This window comes from Haliotis cracherodii, unplaced genomic scaffold (genome assembly GCF_022045235.1).
Source record: "Haliotis cracherodii isolate W230 unplaced genomic scaffold, xgHalCrac1.p SCAF_1, whole genome shotgun sequence".
In the NCBI taxonomy this organism is placed as follows: Eukaryota; Metazoa; Mollusca; class Gastropoda; order Lepetellida; family Haliotidae; genus Haliotis; species Haliotis cracherodii.
In genome coordinates, this window is record NW_027266264.1 from 2,328,608 (window position 1) to 2,350,713 (window position 22,106).

General features: G+C 42.5%; 1 pseudogene; it reads left to right on the forward strand.

Moving 5' to 3' along the window:
* The first annotated feature begins 6,177 nt into the window (after positions 1–6,177).
* LOC139458808 (zwei Ig domain protein zig-8-like) lies at positions 6,178–21,813 on the forward strand (annotated as a pseudogene).
* The last annotated feature ends 293 nt before the right edge of the window (positions 21,814–22,106 follow it).

Below are 22,106 nucleotides of genomic sequence, written 5' to 3' on the forward strand. Positions count from 1 at the left end.
CTTCTGTTGAATGTCCGACTCAGTGACACATTTCTTGATTGGTAAAATAGGATCAACGCAAGGGAATAACCAGTCTAGATTATCCATACAATTTGGCGTAAAGATGAAAATAGCTCTGACAACTATACTCAACAACAAAAGTTCCTGTGACACCACTATTTTAGTGTATTTTTCAAACAAGTAAAGTTTGGTTTTCAATATTGTCGTACATGTATGGAATCAAGTCACAAAAACACAGCTGGTACAGAAAAGCAGACGCCAGAAGACCCGCCAGACGTCTCATTTTGACAGGAAACAACTGTCAAGCACGTCTACAGTGACGCAGACAGCGTCTACGCTTGACGGCCATGCAGTGGGGACAAGTTCTATTCACTGACGAGTCTCGTTTTCACATCAGCCACAGCGATGGACGGATTCGAGTGTACCGACGTCGGGGTGAACGTTACGTCAATCATTGTGTCATGGAAGAAGATCTGTTCGGGGCGGCAGCGTTATGGTATGAGGTGGGATTACAGCAAGACGGGGGAACCGTTTGATATTGGTAACGGAAAATCTCAATGGACAGCGCTACCGCGTCGAGATTATCGGCCCTGTTGTTCTACCGTTTTTGCGTCGTCTTTGCCTGTCAACATGACAACGCCCGCTCGACTTGTTCAGGATCCCCTTCAACAAAACAACGTAAATGTCATCCCTGGTCGGCTCGTTCCCCTTATCTCTCACCAATCACATGTGGGATGAGATGGATCGGCGCCTTCGACGTCAACCACGTGTTCCACAGACACTCCATTAAATTCGAAACATGCTCCAGCAGATATGGACAGATAACCAACAGGACGTTGTGCGACGCCTGCTCCATTTTCATGGACACACACGCTATTGGTTTGTAAACTGACATTTTGGCATGTTCATGGTCATGTATGAAATCACGCATTTTCGGAAGTCGCATTTTCGGCAAATTAAACCATCTGAACACTTACAGCAGTCTTTTATCTGTTGCAAACCGAAATTGTTTCGGATATTGGTCAAAAACATAAATTTGCATTAAATCTTATTCAATGTCACAGGAACTTTTGTTGTTCAGTATATTTGAGAGTGGGATTTAACGCCCTTTTTTCAGCACTATACCAGCAATATCATGGGAACATGACAACGGGCATCTAACCATACCGAAACTTCAGCCCTGGCATTCGGCCCGAAGTGCAAACACTTTGGAACTAATTTTTATTTGGAATAAGTTGAATGAGGGACAGGTAATCGGTGTTGTGTGAACTTATACTCGATGTACAAACCATATACACTAAACCTCACTATATCGAAGTCGTGTATCATCGAAACTATATCAGTAGTTCGAGGCTCTGGTGCGATGAGGATCAAGTTTGTAAGTTCGTGTTATCAAGCATGTTTTTCTGTTCTGATCTACGAAAGATTTACAGTACACACTTAACAGTTTGCACGTATTAAGTACAATAGCTTCCATTCTTTCAGGCCGCGTTTTTATATACAGCCAGGCAGCATATTTCTGCAGGAATGAAATTGACTAGGTATTTTCTTGTGATGAAAATGGGGATACATTGCTACAGCGCTGTATCAAGTATCTCCAACTGAAAGGGCTCACAACAACAGTTTGGACCTGCGGTAGGGGGTTGGGGGCGTGGTGGTATTGGGGAGGATTTATGTTGAAAAATAAGTCGCAAGCAACTCCATCAACGCAGCTCATCATATTTAGGCGCAGATTTTTTCAGCCAGGCCTCTTATAGTGCATGGATGAATCTTGCAACGAACAGCCGCCATCAAGAAAACTTAGAGTGTGTTTTACACGTTTTAGATTAGGTTTGAACAATTTAGTATGTAATACGGGTCGTTTTTCCTCAGTTTAAAAAAATATGCGTTTTTGCCCTTTTTGCCCCACATTTATTGAAAACGAATACCACTTTATGCTTGTCTGTCCATGTTATGAATCGCTCAGAACAAAATATTTCCAAGGTTTACCCAAAAACATCAATACACTTGTTGTGTTGTGATGCAACTTATTTTTCACAAAATTGTACACGTGCACATCTCTGCGCATATAAGTCTGCATGTTTATACTTGTACATGTACAAAATTGTATATATATAATGTTATTGTATGTATATGGGCCTATGGCCAGAATACAATAAATGATGATGATGATGTCTAGGCTTCAGTTACATGGTCTCGTGTATATGACAAGAAATATAGAGTCAAAGAAGTAAGTGATTGCCCTTTACTACATTATGTTTGCTTTACACGCGTGTCGTTTGATGGTTCATAGCTAAGGGTTTCAAGGAGGGCCGACTAGCTCCACTTCTTACAGACACCCCCACCCATCCGACTCCACTCACGTATTTCAATTGAAATGTTGCACACGGACCGGAAGTTAATGAGGGGAAGAAGTGGCGAGGATGGGAAGTGTTGATGCTGGTGTCTGTGTATTAATAATACTGAATACACTCAGTGACCGGTCTGTCTCGCTCTCCCGCTTTCTCGCATTCAAGCTAAAGATGCCAAAAGTGCAAGAACGCGAGATTTGGCGACATTTGGATATGATGTAACATTTCACAATATCGCAATAGCGACTTGTCAAATCAGGACACAAAAACACGAAATCGAGAATGCGGCATTTCGTGTACTCACGTCCTCCTATTCTTGCGTTTTAGACGCCGTCTGTGCGCATGCGTAATATCAAAAGGGCAAGGCGCATGCGCACTTTTATTACACTTTCCTAGCCAAATTATGATTGAACTTCAAAATGCTTTGTAATCTACACACACAACTGCTATGTAATTAACAGAAGTCCCCCCTGTTGTTACAGTTGGTGTGTACAATTACAACCCTCGACATTCGACATGCTCAATACGATTTTACCAAAGCAAATTGTGTCCATTAATGTCCAATGATAATGAAAAATTAAAGTGTCCGGAAACTGGAAACAATAATATCACCGTCAGTCGTTTGGTTAGTGGTAATACTCCTATATACTGGTAGAATTACTAAATACAATTACCTTACATCAAGTAGAGGTTAGATAACATTCTGTTAACTTCACATTAGCTAAATACACATTTCAGTGGGTATTGTGACCTTATTATACTTATACATGTAATTACTTTGACTATTGTAGTTAACGTTCAGAATTAGTTTTCTCAGCAAATGCCCCATGAACCTTTTGTAGGTGTACATACAGTGTATTGCAGCTACCTGGCCTGTGACAGATACGTGAATACGGTATCATACCCACAAGTCATTGGTCAATCACAAGCTGGTGACGTTATATCATACACAGCTAGAATATTTATTGATACAAAATTCACACAGACCTCTAGCTTGTACGATGTTTTACACGAAAACGTAATTTCTTCTAATTATAATTAATAGATTTCTTTTCCCAACCTACAAAACATCCCACCTCACATTGTTTTTTGTCTCCAAGTTCCTACAGACAAAAATATCGTTGATATGTGTGTTCCTTTTTTTCATTTGATGAAATACTCCACACATGTAGCCCTACTTAACACGCATGATGCATGTAAATCGCATCCTTCGACATTAACTGTACCCAGATGCCTTAAATAGCTGACCAAATTCACAGCCCGATGCACGGGCATGGCTATCAGTAAGTGAGCGAGTTAGGTCTAACACCCAATTCACAGCCTGAGGCACGGGCATGGCTATCAGTAAGTGAGCGAGTTAGGTCTAACACCCAATTCACAGCCTGAGGCACGGGCATGGCTATCAGTAAGTGAGCGAGTTAGGTCTAACACCCAATTCACAGCCTGAGGCACGGGCATGGCTATCAGTAAGTGAGCGAGTTAGGTCTGACACCCAATTCACAGCCTGAGGCACGGGCATGGCTATCAGTAAGTGAGCGAGTTAGGTCTGACACCCAATTCACAGCCTGAGGCACGGGCATGGCTATCAGTAAGTGAGCGAGTTAGGTCTAACACCCAATTCACAGCCCGATGCACGGGCATGGCTATCAGTAAGTGAGCGAGTTAGGTCTGACACCCAATTCACAGCCTGAGGCACGGGCATGGCTATCAGTAAGTGAGCGAGTTAGGTCTGACACCCAATTCACAGCCTGAGGCACGGGCATGGCTATCAGTAAGTGAGCGAGTTAGGTCTAACACCCAATTCACAGCCTGAGGCACGTGCATGGCTATCAGTAAGTGAGCGAGTTAGGTCTAACACCCAATTCACAGCCTGAGGCACGGGCATGGCTATCAGTAAGTGAGCGAGTTAGGTCTGACACCCAATTCACAGCCTGAGGCACGGGCATGGCTATCAGTAAGTGAGCGAGTTAGGTCTGACACCCAATTCACAGCCTGAGGCACGGGCATGGCTATCAGTAAGTGAGCGAGTTAGGTCTGACACCCAATTCACAGCCTGAGGCACGGGCATGGCTATCAGTAAGTGAGCGAGTTAGGTCTGACACCCAATTTAACAGCCCGATGCACGGGCATGGCTGTCAGTGAGTGAACGAGTTAGGTCTAACACCCAATTCACAACCCGAGGCACGTTTCTGTCACGACTAAGGGATGCAACTCTGCACAGCGATTTACGACGCCTTAGGCCCGTGCTCCCGGCTCTAGATGAAATAGAAATAAGGGCAGACATCGATGATATGTATTTAGTCACGTCTGTTTGCAGGAGAGCTAGGTCGTGTTCACATCTAAGAATCAAGGGTGGTCTCAGGGGGGCCATTTGACAACATGCCAGTTCCTGCCTTCGTCGGGTGTGGTGACACGTGGTCTGTCTGCCCTGGGTCTGTCCACTGTCTGTGCATTGTGTGTAAACTGTCTGACCCGAGTCTGTCCACTGCCTGCCCCGAATCTGTCCACTGTCTGTCCACTGTCAGTGCATTGTGTGTAAACTGTCTGACCCGAGTCTGTCCACTGCCTGCCCCGAATCTGTCCACTGTCTGTCCACTGTCAGTGCATTGTGTGTAAACTGTCTGACCTGAGTCTGTCCACTGTCTGACCTGAGTCTGTCCACTGTCTGTCCACTGTATATCCACCGTCTGCGCTTGGTCTGTCCACTGTCTGCCATGAGTCTGTCCACTGTCTGCCCTGAGTCTGTCCACTGTCTGTCCACTGTCTGCCCTGAGTCTGTCCACTGTCTGTCCACTGTCTGCCCTGAGTCTGTCCACTGTCTGCCCTGAGTCTGTCCACTGTCTGTCCACTGTCTGCCCTGAGTCTGTCCACTGTCTGCCCTGAGTCTGTCCACTGTCTGTCCTTCCTGTCTATCCTTCCTGTCTGCCCTGTGTCTGTCCACTGTCTGACCTGAGTCTGTCCACTGTATGTCCACTGTATATCCACTGTCTGCGCTTGGTCTGTCCACTGTCTGCTCCGAGTCTGTCCACTGTCTGTCCACTGTCTGCCCTGAGTCTGTCCACTGTCTGTCCTTCCTGTCTATCCTTCCTGTCTGACCTGTGTCTGTCCACTGTCTGCCTTGAGTCTGTCCACTGTCTGTCCTTCCTGTCTATCCTTCCTGTCTGCGCTGGGTCTGTCCACTGTCTGCCTTGAGTCTGTCCACTGTATATCCACTGTCTGAGCTGGGTCTGTCCACTGTCTGCTCCGAGTCTGTCCACTGTCTGTCCTTCCTGTCTATCCTTCCTGTCTGCCCACTCTATGTCCACTGTCTGCGCTGGGTCTTTCCAGTGTCTGCCCGGTGTCTGTCCACTGTCTGCGCTGGGTCTGTCCACTGTCTGTCCTTCCTGTCTATCCTTCCTGTCTGCCAACTGTATGTCCACTGTCTGCGCTGGGTCTGTCCAATGTCTGCCCTTCCTGTCTGACCACTGTCTGCCCTGGGTCTGTCCACTGTCTGTCCTTCCTGTCTGCCGGTGACAGCAACTTTGTGATCCACGAGTGTGGCTCCCAACTGCTGCATACCAATGTGTGGACGAACAGTGTGGGCTGTTTGCATTGTGTTATATATTTGTATTCCACTATGCATACTTTAAATGCATTTACACATTTAGCTGCTTAAGTCGTGTTACAACTAAAGTAATACATTAATTGAACCCGTTTCTGTTAGTTTTGTAACGAAACAGTTTATATGAACGTGTCATACACAGCTCTTAATGTGCCAAAGACTCATATATCAGTGACTGACTATTCAGTATCCGGTTAGAGTGCCATTGTCCTGTTGAGTGCATGGTCCAAGCAGGCACATTGAAACCCTTGCAGTGTATATATTATTTATAACACAAGATGGCGTCGGCACTGCTGATCGCTGTTTTAGTATCGAGCATTACAACCCAACAATGTTTCAATGAAAAAGGTAAGACAAGTATATAGTTTTAGCCCGTGTTCTTTTGGGTTGTTTCCAATTGTGTCATTAAATCCTGTTTGTGGTAATACTATTAACATTAGCCTTGTGTATTTGTGGCGCGTCTTTTTTTGTTGGAAACCTTTGATAGGCATTTAGACGTTGGCAGAACATAACTACATGACGCTATTTTATGGACCATCACCTGGTGAAGGAGCAAGAAGTAGCTCTGAAACGTCGTACAAAGAATGAAAGAAGTTGCTATCCATAAAAAAGTGCCATGTATTCATCATTATTGCTTGTCTGTACAGATACTGATGATGAATGAGGCTAAGCATTGATCCAAAATGGCAAATTTCCATGAATGGAAATACATACTAGCAGACCACATGTAAGAACTTGCACATGATATTCACATGATTTTAATGACTGGTGACTGGTGACTGGTGAACAATTATGTTTGTCCAGTTTTTCGAGAACAATTCTTTTTTCAAAATCAGTATTTAATGCTTGTGAAAGTGAATACAATGGAGATGGGTAGTGAGACAAGGTGTGCTATCGTATCTCAACGACGGGGGACAGGGATAATGCTATCAACCGCTAGTTTGACCGACCCATGCCGTTATACAGTAGGAATATTTCTGACTGCGACGTAGACAATATATAAAATGTGTCGTTTTGTGAAGAGTTTACCATGTTGGTTGTGTTGTAGGCGAGGCCCTGACGCCCAAGTTCCTGACGAGAGACACAAATGTGACTGTGTTTGAAGGCACAAATGCCGTGCTGCCCTGCGCCGTGCAACACCTCGGCAATAGCGAGGTTAGAATAATAACCTTGAAAATATTACCGCTAAGCTGCTAAATAAGGTGTAATTGCAACCGTATTCAGTATCTCAATTGAATTGACCCGTAAAGATGGAATAGGTCTTCAGCAACCCATGCTTGCCGTAAAAGGCGACTATGCTTGTCGTAAGAGGCGACTAACGGGAAAGAATGGTCAGGCTCGCCGGCTTGGTTGATGCATGTCATCATGCCCCAATTGGGTGGACCGATGTTCATGCTGTCAATTACTACATTATCTGGTCCAGACTCGATTATTTGCAGACCGCCGTAATATAGCTGGAATATTGCTAAGAGCGGCGTTAAACAACAAACAAACAAACAAACAAACAAACAAACTAACTAACACATCTCAATTAAAATTGAATAGAATCGAGTCATTCTATTAGTAGGCAACCATATCAGTATTCATAAACGTGTCCATGCAATATCTAACTATATTTATTGTAGACAAAAGTTTGGGTTTTGAACCTCCATGTTAGTACGTGAATGTGTGGTATGATGAAGACAATACAGTACTAAGCCTAATCAAAGCGACACAACTATTTCCATAACCATAAGGAATTTCTGCTAAAAGCATACTCCATTGCACATCAGGTGTTAATGTAATATTATCCTGTTTGCGAAAAGGTGAGCCTATGCCACCCACCGGTGACAGCCTTCACAAACACATGCAAAGGAAAGTCAATTGTTCATCTGAAAACCAAGAAAATACATTTTTTGTAAAACTTTTGTCATTGTCACATATCTACCAAATCTATCATAAAACTTGTTGAAAGCCATAATAAAGCCTTGATAGCCATTATAAGGTATTGAGGGCCATAATAAATACATTGAACGCAATCATGTGGCTAGTTTTATGTCACTCTGAATCTTAATGTGTAGATGTAAATATGAAACAAATGGGGCGGTTTTAGTGGTCTTTTTTATGTCTAGTTAGTTCAGCCTTGTAAATTAGTGGAAGGAAAGTTTATAAGCTCAAAGCTTATTGTGAAAGGAATCGGGGAATGACAGTCAGAACATCTCCAGCGTCATAATCTGTATGGTTCCTTTCAGTCTGCACACAGTCCATACTTCTGCACCAAACCAGCTCCCTCCGGGTATCACACGACATCAGACTTGTGGTGGATGACGGCAACTTAGCTTTACTGGGTCTTATATTTAAGTGTCGCTTTTGATACCAGCGAACATAATTTACTCCTTACGTTTTTTAAGTGACTTTGACATTTCTGGCTTTGCACAGTCCCAGTTCCAGTCGTATCAGGTTTCACTGATAATTAGGTTCCAGAAAATCTTATATGTGGTGTGCCACAAGGATCTCTCTTGAGACCGGTGTTATTCACCCTGTATGTAATAGAACTTTGCATGGTCATCGAAGACCATCAGATCAAATGCCACCAATATGCACATAATTTACTGATCCCCAAACTCGTTTAACCATAACCAGTAATGACATTGGCAGCTGCAGAACACACAACATAATGTTGCAATAACCTTCAGAACTGAATGTCACAGAACAGACTTAAACTAAGTGGTGAAACGCAAGTCGTGTGGTATGAGTTCCAAACAGCAAGAATAGGCTCACATCTTCATAAACATGATCGTGTCTCTCATTTACTTGAGGACCTACACTGGCTTCATGTGCGTCAAAGAACCCGTTTCACAGTCTTGTATGTTGCATACAAGTACATTTCTGGCGAGGCTACCCATTATTTATTGATCTTGTCTGAATCACAACATCTTCAACATTAACATGGATACTATCTCTGTGTTCAGAACTTGTCTTACGACTCACCTCTTTAAGCTAGCTTTCCAGTCCGAGCTAGTTTGGGGATAACATTTACTTAATTTAATTCCAGTACTTTTGGGGGATGAGTCCCATCCGAGATTCGAACACATACTGCCAGAGTCAGGCACCTTATCGCCAGCACAATAAGTCAGCAATCTAACCCACTCAGCCACCGAGCTTCCACTAAAAATAAAGTCCGACAACAGTGTCTAGATCATGTTCAGAAAAAGTACACGAATTTGTACATTATTACGAAAGTGTTATCCAAAATAAAACATTTATTACATTTGATTACTTTCGAGATGGCATTGTGTATGCCCTTCCTAGCTAGTGTGTTTTGTGCGCATGCATTATGAAATCTGTTGACATTGTTTACAAAACGCAATATTATGTTTTGTTTTGAACATTCAACTCATAAATCACAAATGCTTCATTTTTGTACCGGGTGTTTGTTTCGTGCTGGTTTATCTACTGTAGGACACGTCTGGTATATTATATACATTGTATTGATGTGACAAAAAAGGAAGGATAACAGATAATGTTACGTATAACTTATTTACGTAATTAAACGAGGGGTGGTTGAAATGTTCTCAGCTAAACTACGAAGGATTTTTTTATTTAAACATATTTTATTGCGGAAAATCAAATGGATTAGGCACAAGTGACACACTTACGAGGCATTCTCTTATATACATTTCATTACATTGTGGTATGTGAATTCTGTGGTGCAGAATAAATGTACAGTGCATAGGAATTACAAGTAATGAGACAATATAACACACACATATTCATATATAAATATATAAAGTATTACACACCAACACATATACCTACATACACTCACACATACATATACATATATACATACGATGAATTTACATTTATGGTATACAATGGTACATGATATATTTATAAAACAACACAGTAGTTAATAAACTACATGTTATAGACATTTTAATTTTATGTGAAGGGCGGGAAATCCAGCATGTAACTAAGCTGTGATAGTTACAGAGAATGCTTTTGTTTTACATCAAAATCAGAGTGTTGAAACAACCATATATTATATGTGCAAGTCAGTTGTAAAATCCAGATAAATTGAAAGTAGCTCGTGAAATATAATTCTTGTTGTATTAGGATACAATTTAAAATATGTTTGTTTCTACAATAAATTGATGGACATATTTACAAATTAAGTTATTTTGTTCTTCAGATAGATTTTTGTTACCACTAAGAATTGTTTCTAAATTTGGCTGAGTCCATATATTCCTAATGTTGATAAACAAAGATTGTCTTATTAAAGAATATTTTTTACATTCAAGAAAATAGTGAAAAGCATTTTCGCATGGGGAACCGCAAAGGCAAGAAATAGTGTCTGACAAATTAACCCTAAATAAATCATCACTTTCGATTGCTAAATCTATGTCTAAGTCTTGTGTGGATAATACTAATTTGACGCTTACCATAAAAGAAATCAAAGGGTTATTTAATAACCCTTTGATATATTTTTGTTTTTAATTCAGCTACAGAGATACTATTTTTAATATTTTCATTTTGTAAATTCCATTGTTTTAAAGAGTCTGATTTCTGAATACTTGTTCTGGCAAAAGGAACAGACATGTTCTGTTTGTTATGTAGGTTATAATTTGAAGCAGCTGATCTATTTGGGGGTAACAAATCATTTAGATATGAGGGACATTCATTTTTTATTATTGTGTGCACTGTCGTAAGTTTTCGTCTCTCTTGTAGTGGTAGCCAGCCGGTTTCGAAATATAAACTTTCTCTCGAGGCAAATTTGGTCAAACCTGTCACAATTCTGGAAGCGTCAAGTTGTATTAATTCAAGTTTATTTTCGTTATAAGCAGAACAGTTGTCCTATACTTCCGATAGGTCTTATAAATGTCAGATAGATTTTTGACAGATTATATCTATTTAATTTATATTTAACTATAGATAACTACGACACCAAGCTAATAATTTACCAGTTATACCATATTGTTGAAGCTTATGCAATATACCTTTGTGCCATACCCTGTCGAATGCCTTAGAAATATCACAGAATATCATACAAAACTATTACAAAAAAGTGAATGACAAATGTGATGGTAAATTTCAATTAATTGATATGTAGTACAATTGTTTGGCATGAATCCCGATTGATATTTGGAAAGTAGTTAATTCTCCAGAAAGTAATTATACATTCTTTTAAAAATGAGTCTTTCAAATAATTTCCCAAGACAAGATAACAGTGAAATATGCCTGTAATTGGAAGGGTTGGATTTATCTCCCTTTTTGTACAAAGGCATTATATTAGCAAGTTTCCACTGTGATGGGAATGTGCTTTGTTCAAGAGATAAATTAAATAACAAGCGTAAAGGATTGGCTATGGATATTGAAGTATTTAATTAATCTGTGATTCAGGTTGTCGGGACCGCTTGCTTTATTTACTTTCAATAATGGTATAATCCAATTCATGATCACATCGTTTAACAAATGGTGGTAGTGAGGCGCCTTCATCGTCAACATTGGCAACTGAGAGCTTCAGCTTTATCAAAATCAGAAAATGCTTCAGGTACAGTGTTGTTGTTAGTGACCAGAGGTTGGATCACGGCGTTGGCTCAAGACTCTTTGATCAAGTGATGTAAAAGTTTCCAATAATTAGAACTTGATTTGTGTAGATAATAATTCATCTAAGTTAAGATAAAAAAATTCCTTGGCAGCTTTCTTCAAATTGTTTACTTTATTTCTTTGTTTTCTATATTTAGATCAATCGCGTTTGTTGCATGCTCGTCTAGCTTTTTTTCTCAGTCGATCTCTTATTCTTATTACTCTACGTAGTTCACTATCAAACCAGGGTTTATCTTTTGGCCTTATTGTGACAGCACGGCTTGGTATGCATAAGCTTATATAGTTTTTAAATGTGGACGGAAAAATATCACATATATCATCAATAGACTCGCAGCTATTAAACATGCACACACAATCAGTTGATTCAATCAATTCATGTAACTTCGCATAGTCACCATCTTATAAATTAGAACCCCTCTTACATAGGATTTTTTCATGTCAATGCAGTTCGTTAGCGAAACAACAACTCCCTTGTGGTCACTTATATCCGTGCTGAAGTCGACAACACTCGACTCTATACAATTGCAATCGTCACTGATAACAATAGGATCAAGCAGAGTTTGTAAATGCTGAGTGACGCGTGTCGGCTCTTATATTACATTACGTAAACTCTTCCTAGCTAAAATATCGTGCAGATGGTGAAGGTTGCTGTTAAGTAAATCTTCGTTAAAATCACCGAGAACAACGTAAGGCGTATACTCTAGAGCAGTTTCAAGTGAGTGTTCTAGTTGATCCAAATACAACACAGGGGTGTTAGGTGGTCTGTACCACGCACATAATAATATTCTCTTCTGAGGCAAGAAAACCGCGAAACAAATATTTTTATAATTGTATGATTCTAAATCTTCCCTACGTTTAACGTACAACTAGGCCGAGAAATATACTATAATACCACCACCAAAACAATTCCTATCCCTCCTATAAGGAGAATGATAAAGGTCTATTTTCAGGTCATTTGTGTTTACAGAATCATCAAGTTGTGTCTCTGTAAAACATACTATATCATATTCAGAGATTTGAAGTGTTCAAAACATCCATGGAATAACCAACTAAAGTAGGCAGTGCATGATTGATTGATAATGCGGAATTTTCCCTTTTTTAGGTGAGCTGAATAAAATTGGTTGTAATGCAAATCTATCGATGCTCTGCACGCCCTCAAATCAGTCATTGGCCAAAACAAGAAATAGTATTATCCGGGCAAGGGCACCGACAGGTTTGCTATTGCTTATGTTATGTGAATTGAAGTTAATTTGTCTATTCCAAGTATGAATCGTACACCAGATACAGCATCTCAAAGTTCTACAATTAAAACTTGTAAATGTAGAACACCATTGTACCACTAAACACATGAGTAAATGAAGGGTATTTACATGCAATGAACTTCTTGTGTGTGCATACAGTACAAGAGTGAGTGTGATGAAATATACAGTAGCAGACAAACTAAATGAAATAGATTGCAGTGATAAACATATACATATAGTAAGCATTAGGACTAAGCATGTCCATAAATGCAATGATGTGCGAGATACAAGCAGATGTAGTGGAGTGCAGTACACTGTGCTACCAAGCCATGTTGTATGGACACTGGCAGTTTGTGTTGTGGTCAACACATATGAATGTGGTAGAAAATGACATGAATGATATACAAGAAAGATATAGAGCTGTATCTCATATTGAGTGCACAGAGCTTGATCTCATATATAATTCATCATTCTATAGAAACGTTCGAGTCTCATAAACAAAATTAATTGTATATGGATTTGAGATCTCAGAGTTTGTTTTGTCCTCGATTTGAGTTTTAATCATTTAACATTTTTTCTATGTCAGTTTTTTTAATTTTTTTTATCATGAATCGTTGTCGATCTTTTTCTTTGCAAGCAAAGATTCACCCATAAAGGATAAAAAATGAATATAATGAAGTGGCCTTGTTTAGATTTAGAAGTTTTCTCACCAAGTCATGGCGCTACTTTGCTAGGTGCCCCGTTACACATGTTCTGGAGTGGTGACCCTTTAGTTTCTTTTTTGCCATGTAGACCTGGGTTTTGGTATTGTGAGCAACAAACTTAACGAGGAAATGTGCTCGGCCATAAGTGATCTTTCCGATAACATGCGGCCGATCAATATCACTCTGAGCGATCTTAACATATGTCAGTGATTATTTGGCCAGTTTGAGCCTTGTCACTTGCAACAGGAACATTTATGAATCTTAAATAGTTCCTGCGAGGATATTGTTCTAGTTCCTCACACCTGACTACAGACTGTTCAAGTTTAGACTCAGTGGTTTCTAATTTCCCTTGAAGTTCATGAATCAAGTGTGTTTAAGCAGTAATAACTGAGTTTTGTTTTTCAATGTTGACGATGAGGGCGGATGTTGCTGATCTTAGAGCTCGTTCGACTGATTCCTCCAACCTTTTAAGGATTTCTGACATAAGTTTAGGAACAATGACGGGTATCAGTTTGTTTAGGAAAGTCTCGTTTGATATAGCCTGAGTCAGGGCATCAGGTGTTTCGTTCTCCGTCAAAGACTCACCCTCACTTGAGAAGATATTTCTTGGTCTTTGAGCTGGAGGTTCGAGCCCAGCAGGGCTGTCTTTTCCCCTCTTGCTTGACTGTGTTGACTGAGCTGCGACGCCATGTTCGAATCCATACTGAAGTAATGACAGTCAATCCTTAGTATAATTGTGGAATGATTCTCTTTGTTGACTGTGCTGAGTAGTAGGCAATCTGAGACACCCTGTGGACATCAATGATTAGTCATAGTCGATCCGTAGTGCAATATTAAATCATAGGTGTTTAAGTTTGAGAATTGGGTCGGAGGTCTCGGCCGTGCGTCCTATCTGTCCATCATTTTGTTTCACCGAAGAAGTTATAGTGCATTCTTAACAGTTTTCTCGCATTAAGTACAATACCGCCCATGCTTACAAGCCGCATTTGCATCAAATACGCAACCAGGCAGCTTATTTCTGCAGGAATGAAAGTGACTGGGTATTCTCTGGTGATGGAAATGGGAAAATATCTCTACCGCGCTATCACCAAGTATCTAAACTGAAGGGCTAACTCCAAATGTAATCCATGCGGACATGGTGTCCACTCTAATGGATGATGCTCCTTCATGGGTCACTGCTAAGAGGTGGCCAGCGGCGGTCAAGATAGGAAGATGTAGTCTCCATGATGAAGACACCACACAAGTACGTGCTTGCATTTGAGACAATCGACGACTCACCGCACGCCACGCAGCTCATACAGTAAGCATCTATCATGAGAGAGTTGAGTACGAGTCTGAGAAATGAAGTGGGCATGACAAAGGTTTCAACTTTTGGGGATGATGTTCCTTCTCTTGCCACTGTTCAGTGGCAGACAACGGAGTTTAAGATGGGAAGAATGAGCATTTGAAGATGTTCCAAGATTAAGAAGACATTCAAGTGCCCATACCAAGGAAAAGGTTGATAAATACATGAAAAGAGTGTTGATGATCGATTTCACAAGACACACGGCATCTCTCACGAGGGAGTTTAGAACATTCTGAGGAATGAATAAGGCATTATAAAAGTTTCATAACGTTGGTTTTCACGGCGTCTGACCCCTGATTAGAAACGTTCCTGTTTCATAATCTTTCTGGAGAATGTCATTTCGAGACAGACACATCTGGTTTTGTACTTGTGGATGGGTGTTGGGTTTACAGCTATCAACTAGAGACTAAGCTTTCAAGGTGATGGTTTCGGTTTTCGGAATACTACAGGTGGACTAACGTCGAAAGCTCAGTTCATTAACGACCAATATTATTTTAACTTGATGAGGCACCTGCGTGAGAAAGTCAAGGTTATACTTAACGTCATGGAAAACTCACAAACTGTGTTGTCAACCAGGAAAATGCACCAGTGTACAAGTCTGTTGTCCCCATGGCTGCATTGCATGACACTGAAGGAGTTGGGTGGATGTCAACGCTAGGAATAACACAATATACGGGATAATAACAAACCTGTAGGAATGAAATGATTTTCTTCCTGTAGCAGAGCGTTGTATACTGTGACAGTTTAGCGACCAAGAATGGAATGGAAACATGGGAACTCATGTTGCTTCCATATGTCTGGTGGTACCCGAGATGCGAGATGCGAGATGTTTCTTCTTCAAGAATAGGCTCATAGTTTTAATTATACATGTATCTTGTATTGCAACTGTAGTTAAACAAACATCCAGTCTCTACGAAATCCCAGGCCCATGTCCCGCTTCCAGCTCCATCCCCACAGCCACCCAGACTGTCAAATTGTCGGTCCCTAAGTTACAATTGAACGTTAATACAACCAAAGCATTGCCTTCCATTATGTTGTTCCGTGTCACTTTGCTTTCTTATTCCTCTCATTACAGGTATTGTGGCGGCATACGTCTTCTCCGTCCCCATTGACTATTGGATCAATGGCTTTTACCAGCGACGCTCGTATAAGTGTACATCATAAGAGCCACTCGCCGGAATGGAACCTCCACATCAGACACGTCTCCACCAAGGACGGTGGTCTGTATACCTGTCAGGTATCAAAGTCAATGCAGAGGCGCAATGTCTTACTGACGGTACAAGGTATGCTTTGTCTCTTGCAAGAGTGAATGTATTTTAGAATGTATTTTAAACTGCCATGCGAAAGAAAGTATTTACTTGAAAATTGAATTTGACCCAACAATTACAAACGTTATCAAAATGTTACCTGTCTGAATACAATCGCCGAATCACTAACGTTAGGTTCAAAACACAATTATAATCACAATTGAATAATCACTTCTTGTGTTTCATTTCAACCATTGTCAAACAAGGGTGCATGCTTTCGTTTGCCCGGAGTTTAGCATGGTGTTTGTGCGGTTTTAATTGTACTTCATCGATGCAGTTTACACTGTTATGACAGTCCAAAGTAACGAATGTCGCAGGGCAACAGAGCATGGTGCTGACGAACCAAGAAAATGGCAATTACAGGATATAGATGGAGTCGAATTTGACTCAAGAACCACTCGCGAATGAAACCAGTAGATTGCAGAATGAACAGAACCACAGAATATGTTCAATGATATCTGTCACATGAACCTGATCAGCACACACACCATACCCATTATACTCTGAGGAGACACGCCAAGAATGTTTCGATTCATGCTGGTGTAGATAATATGAACATTGCACCATTCTTGCCTTTTTTTAAATTTCTTAATATTAACCTCGTTACGTTTCTCGGAATATTCTTCGGCATGCATAGTATACACGCGGTCACCAATAAAGCTGTGAATCGCTGCGCTAAAGTCCGTTCCCTCCCAGGGTATGATGACCCTGGTTCGATTCCTATGTGTGCCCCGATTTCAATCCTTGGTCTGTCAACTCTTTCCCCGTGTTCGTGGCGTCCCCTACACGGTAAACGTCCTTGACCTTCGTCATTTTGGACTTGACGTTACATAACTAAACATGGTAATTAATTCCATTCATTATTGATGAGTAAAATACTAACAGAAAATATACACAGGCTAAAACTTGTATAGGACATACACACGTTATACACTGACGTCCTCTAGTATAAGTGTGCTTGCAATATTTTGCAATAAGTGAGTGAGTGTCTGGTTGAGGGAGTGGGTTGCATGGTTTTGTGTTTTGGTTTGATGGGTGAGAAAAAACGTTGACATATTTGCGATCCACGTGCATGCTGGGCGGTGGAAGATGTCATTAGACCTTCTCCCTCGCTTACAATACTAAGGCACTGTGGAGGTAAAAATAGCGGGGAAAATTATATCGTACGAAGTGTTCAAGGGAAATATTGGTTTTACCAAATATTCAAATATTTAAATATCCCTGAAAATGCGTGGATATATTCACTGTTGCAATATTTAGATTCTCTAAATACTGCCCTCCTTTAGATTAAAGTATGTATACATTTTATTTCACATGTTTCAGTTTCTCGGAGACGAGACGTTAGTCTCAAAAGTAAGTTGCCCCCATATCGGCTGTGATCGTGCCAAACCTTGCCACTCAAGACAGGCTCCATTTCCCGTTATGATATCTTCATTCTAATGGCTATTCATAGTCACCATCAATTTGTCATAGATGTCTTGATACAGTTGTGGAATAAGAGTTTTCCCATGACGTGGTAGCCTTGATAATGTATCTAGGAGTACTTTAACATTGTGTTTGTATTTCATGTCTCTGATGTTCTTATGTTCTTAAACCTGTCAAATCAAAGACCAAATTATGCATACATTATTATTCTCGTACGTTTAGTTCTCAAACCTAACAATATTTATTTCTGTCTTGAATGTATTTGGCATAAATCTTCTTTTATTTTTCAGATATAAAAATCTCCGGTCCCAGTTACGTGGAGAAAGGAAATGCATTGCGCCTTGTGTGTAACGCCACAGGAGATGGCTATCCCCCCGATGGCATTGATTGGTTCAAGGACGGCTACAAGGTCACTCAGGATGACCGACTTCATATTCAGATCGTTATGTCTATCGTGGAGAGAACCATAATAAGCACGTTGTATATCAAGAGAGCCAAGATGGCCGATGCTGGGACGTATGTTTGCAGAACATCGGATCTTCAGATTACAAGCACCAAAGTCGTTATTCTCAATAGTAAGTTGCCCCCATATCGGCTGTAGTCGTGCCAAACCTTGCCTCTCAAGGCAGGTGCCACTTCAGTTGCTGACCATGTTCATTTTGATGACCATAATAACCCTGTCAACATCATGCTTGTTATACATTTGTAATGCCAACTGACGATCTAACGTTAAGTTTTCGTTCACAGGGATCTAATTTTCGTTGCATTATTTTCACATACTTTCATTGAAATGCACATTCTCATTTTCATTTCATGGCTTTATCACGTTCACAGTTTGTTACATTTATGTCGTTATTCTCCCACATGATTAACCCAATAAGACATGATGACGAGGAGCCACTCCTTGATACCCCCGAATATTACTGAAAGCTAGGCCTTGCAATCAACACTGAAGGTATTCCAGAGAGACAGAGCTGTCACACGCTACACGAAGCTTTGAGGTCATGGCTTGGTACAGCATCTTCAGGCTGTCTGGGAAAGCTGAGTTTACTTTTCTAATCACCATCCCCTTGATCCATCACCGTCAAAGTTCACCTGCCACGTCAACGTTCACCGCCCTCTTCACAATCGCTATGATCCACCATCGTCAACGTTCACCGCCCTCCTCACAATCCCTATAATCCACCATCGTCAACGTTCACCACCCTCTCACCACCCTTATGAAACACCATCGTCAAAGTTCACCTCCCTCCTCACCATCTCTATGAAACACCATCGTCAACGTTCACCGCCCTCCTCACCATCCCTTGACCCATCACCGTCAACGTTCACCACCCTCCTCAGCATCCTCGTGACCCACCAGCGTCAATGTTCACTCCCCTCCTCACAATCCCTATAATCCACCATCGTCAACGTTCACCGCCCTCCTCACCATACATTGGTCTGCCACCGTCAACGTTCACCGCCCTCCTCACCATCCCTTGATCCGCCACCGTCAACGTTCACCACACTCCTCACAATCGCTATGATCCAACACCGTCAACGTTCACCACCCTCCTCACGATCCCCTTGACCAACCAACGTCAACGTTCACCGCCCTCCCCACCATCCCCTTGACCCGCCGACGTCAACGTCCACCGCCCTCCCCACCATCCCTTGACCCGCCACCGTCAACGTTCACCGCCCTCCTCACAATCCCTTGACCCACCGACGTCAACGTTCACCACCCTCCCCACCATCCCTTGACCCGCCACCGTCAATGTTCACCGCCCTCCTCACCATCCCTTGACCCACCACCGTCAATGTTCACTCCCCTCACAATCCCTATAATCCACCACCGTCAACGTTCACCGCCCTCCTCACCATCCCTTGACCCACCACCGTCAACGTTCACCGCCCTCCTCACAATCCCTTGACCCACCGACGTCAACGTTCACCACCCTCCTCACCATCCCTTGACCCACCACCGTCAATGTTCACCGCCCTCCTCACCATCCCTTGACCCACCACCGTCAATGTTCACCGCCCTCCTCACCATCCCTTGACCCACCACCGTCAACGTTCACCGCCCTCCCCACCATCCCTTGACCCGCCAACGTCAACGTTCACCACACTCCTCACCATCCCTTGACCCACCACCGTCAATGTTCACTCCCCTCACAATCCCTATAATCCACCACCGTCAACGTTCACCGCCCTCCTCACCATCCCTTGATCCACAAGCGTCAATGTTCACCGCCCTCACAATCCCTTGACCCACCACCGTCAACGTTCACTGCCCTCCCCACCATACCTTGACCCACCACCGTCAATGTACACCACCCTCCCCACCATACCTTGACCCACCACCGTCAATATACACCACCCTCCTCACCATCCCTTGATCCACCACCATCAACGCTCACCGACTTCCTCACAATCCGTATGATCAAGGGGCAACAGATGTCCATGTAAGTGTTGTATGGACGTTGTCACGGTCAGGGGTCGTCCACAAGGGGCAACAGATGTCCATGTAAGTGTTGTATGGACGTTGTCACGGTCAGGGGTCGTCCACAAGGGGCAATAGATGTCCACCTCAGTGTTTCATTGACATTCTCGTGGTCAGGGGTCGTCCACAAGGGGCAATAGACGTTCATCTAAGTGTTGTGTGGACGTTGTCATGGTCAGGAGTCGTCCACAAGGGGCAATAGATGTCCACCTAAGTGTTGTGTGGACGTTGTCACGGTTAGGGTCGTCCACAAGGGGCAATAGACGTCCACCTAAGTGTTGTGTGGACGTTGTCACGGTCAGGGGTCGTCCACAAGGGGCAATAGATCTCCAACTAAGTGTTGTGTGGACGTTGTCACGGTCAGGGGTCGTCAACAAGGGGCAATAGATCTCCATCTAAGTGTTGTGTGGACGTTGTCGAGGTCAGGGGTCGTCCACAAGGGGCAATAGACGTTCATCTAAGTGTTGTGTGGACGTTGTCATGGTCAGGAGTCGTCCACAAGGGGCAATAGATGTCCACCTAAGTGTTGTGTGGACGTTGTCACGGTTAGGGTCGTCCACAAGGGGCAATAGACGTCCACCTAAGTGTTGTGTGGACGTTGTCAAGGTCAGGGGTCGTCCACAAGGGGCAATAGATCTCCAACTAAAGTGTTGTGTGGACGTTGTCACGGTCAGGGGTCGTCAACAAGGGGCAATAGATCTCCATCTAAGTGTTGTGTGGACGTTGTTACGGTCAGGGTCGTCCGCAAGGGGCAACAGATGTCTATCTAAGTGTTGTGTGGAAGTTGTCACGGTCAGGGGCCGTCCACAAGGGGCAATAGATGTCCATCTAAGTGTTGTGTGGACGTTGTCAAGGTCAGGGGTCGTCCACAAGGGGCAATAGATGTCCATCTAGGTGTTGTGTGGACGTTGTCACGGTCAGGGGCCGTCCACAAGGGGCAATAGATGTCCATCTAAGTGTTGTGTGGACGTTGTCACGGTCAGGGGTCGTCCACAAGGCGCAATAGATGTCCACCTAAGTGTTTTATTGACGTTGTCACGGTCAGGAGTCGTCCACAAGGGGCAATAGACGTCCATCTAGGTGTTGTGTGGACGTTGTCACGGTCAGGGTCGTCCACAAGGGGCAATAGATGTCCATCTAAGTGTTGTATGAACGTTCTCGTGGTCAGGGGTCGTCCACAAAGTGCAATAGATGTCTACCTAAGTGTTTTATTGACGTTGTCACGGTCAGGGGTCGTCCACAAGGGGCAATAGACGTCCATCTAGGTGTTGGGTGGACGTTGTCAAGGTCAGGGGTCTTCCACAAGGGGCAACAGATGTCCACCTAAGTGTTGTGTGGACGTTGTCACGTTAAGGGTCGTCCACAGGGGGCAATAGATGTCCACCTAAGTGTTGTGTGGACGTTGTCAAGGTCAGGGGTCGTCCACAAGGGGCAATAGATGTCCACCTAAGTGTTGTGTGGACGTTGTCACGGTCAGGGTCGTCCACAAGGGGCAATAGATGTCCACCTAAGTGTCAACAAGGACAGACATAGCAAAACGGCTGATGACATGTGTGTCGGAGAACACCACTGAACATTGAGTGCATCTCTTTTCTACTAATTTCCGAAATTCAGTTTCTTTCAGAGATGACAAGGAGACAGGGACCATAACTTATCATACGTACAGCATCACTCATTTCACCTATCCTATCGTAACCATGGAAGTTCAAACGTCATGTTCTTGTGTTCCACGCTGCCATGGTTACATGTTCATTCCATGTGAAAAATAAACAGTTTGAAATGAAACATGTTCATCTTCTGTCATGATTCTATTACAAATTCCTCAACCAAAGAATATGGCAGAAAACTCCAGTGCATGTCTTGGGACATGTGATCTCTTTTATTAGGACATTAGTGTCCCCATGAAGATCCAGGTTAGAAATGGTCTTCAGCAACCCATACTTGTCAACAGAGGTAACTAACGTGATCGGATTGTCATGCTGGCTGCCTTGGTTGAAGCATGTCATCGTTTCGACTGCGTAACATCTGAAACCTGCATCAATTCGGGCTTTCCTC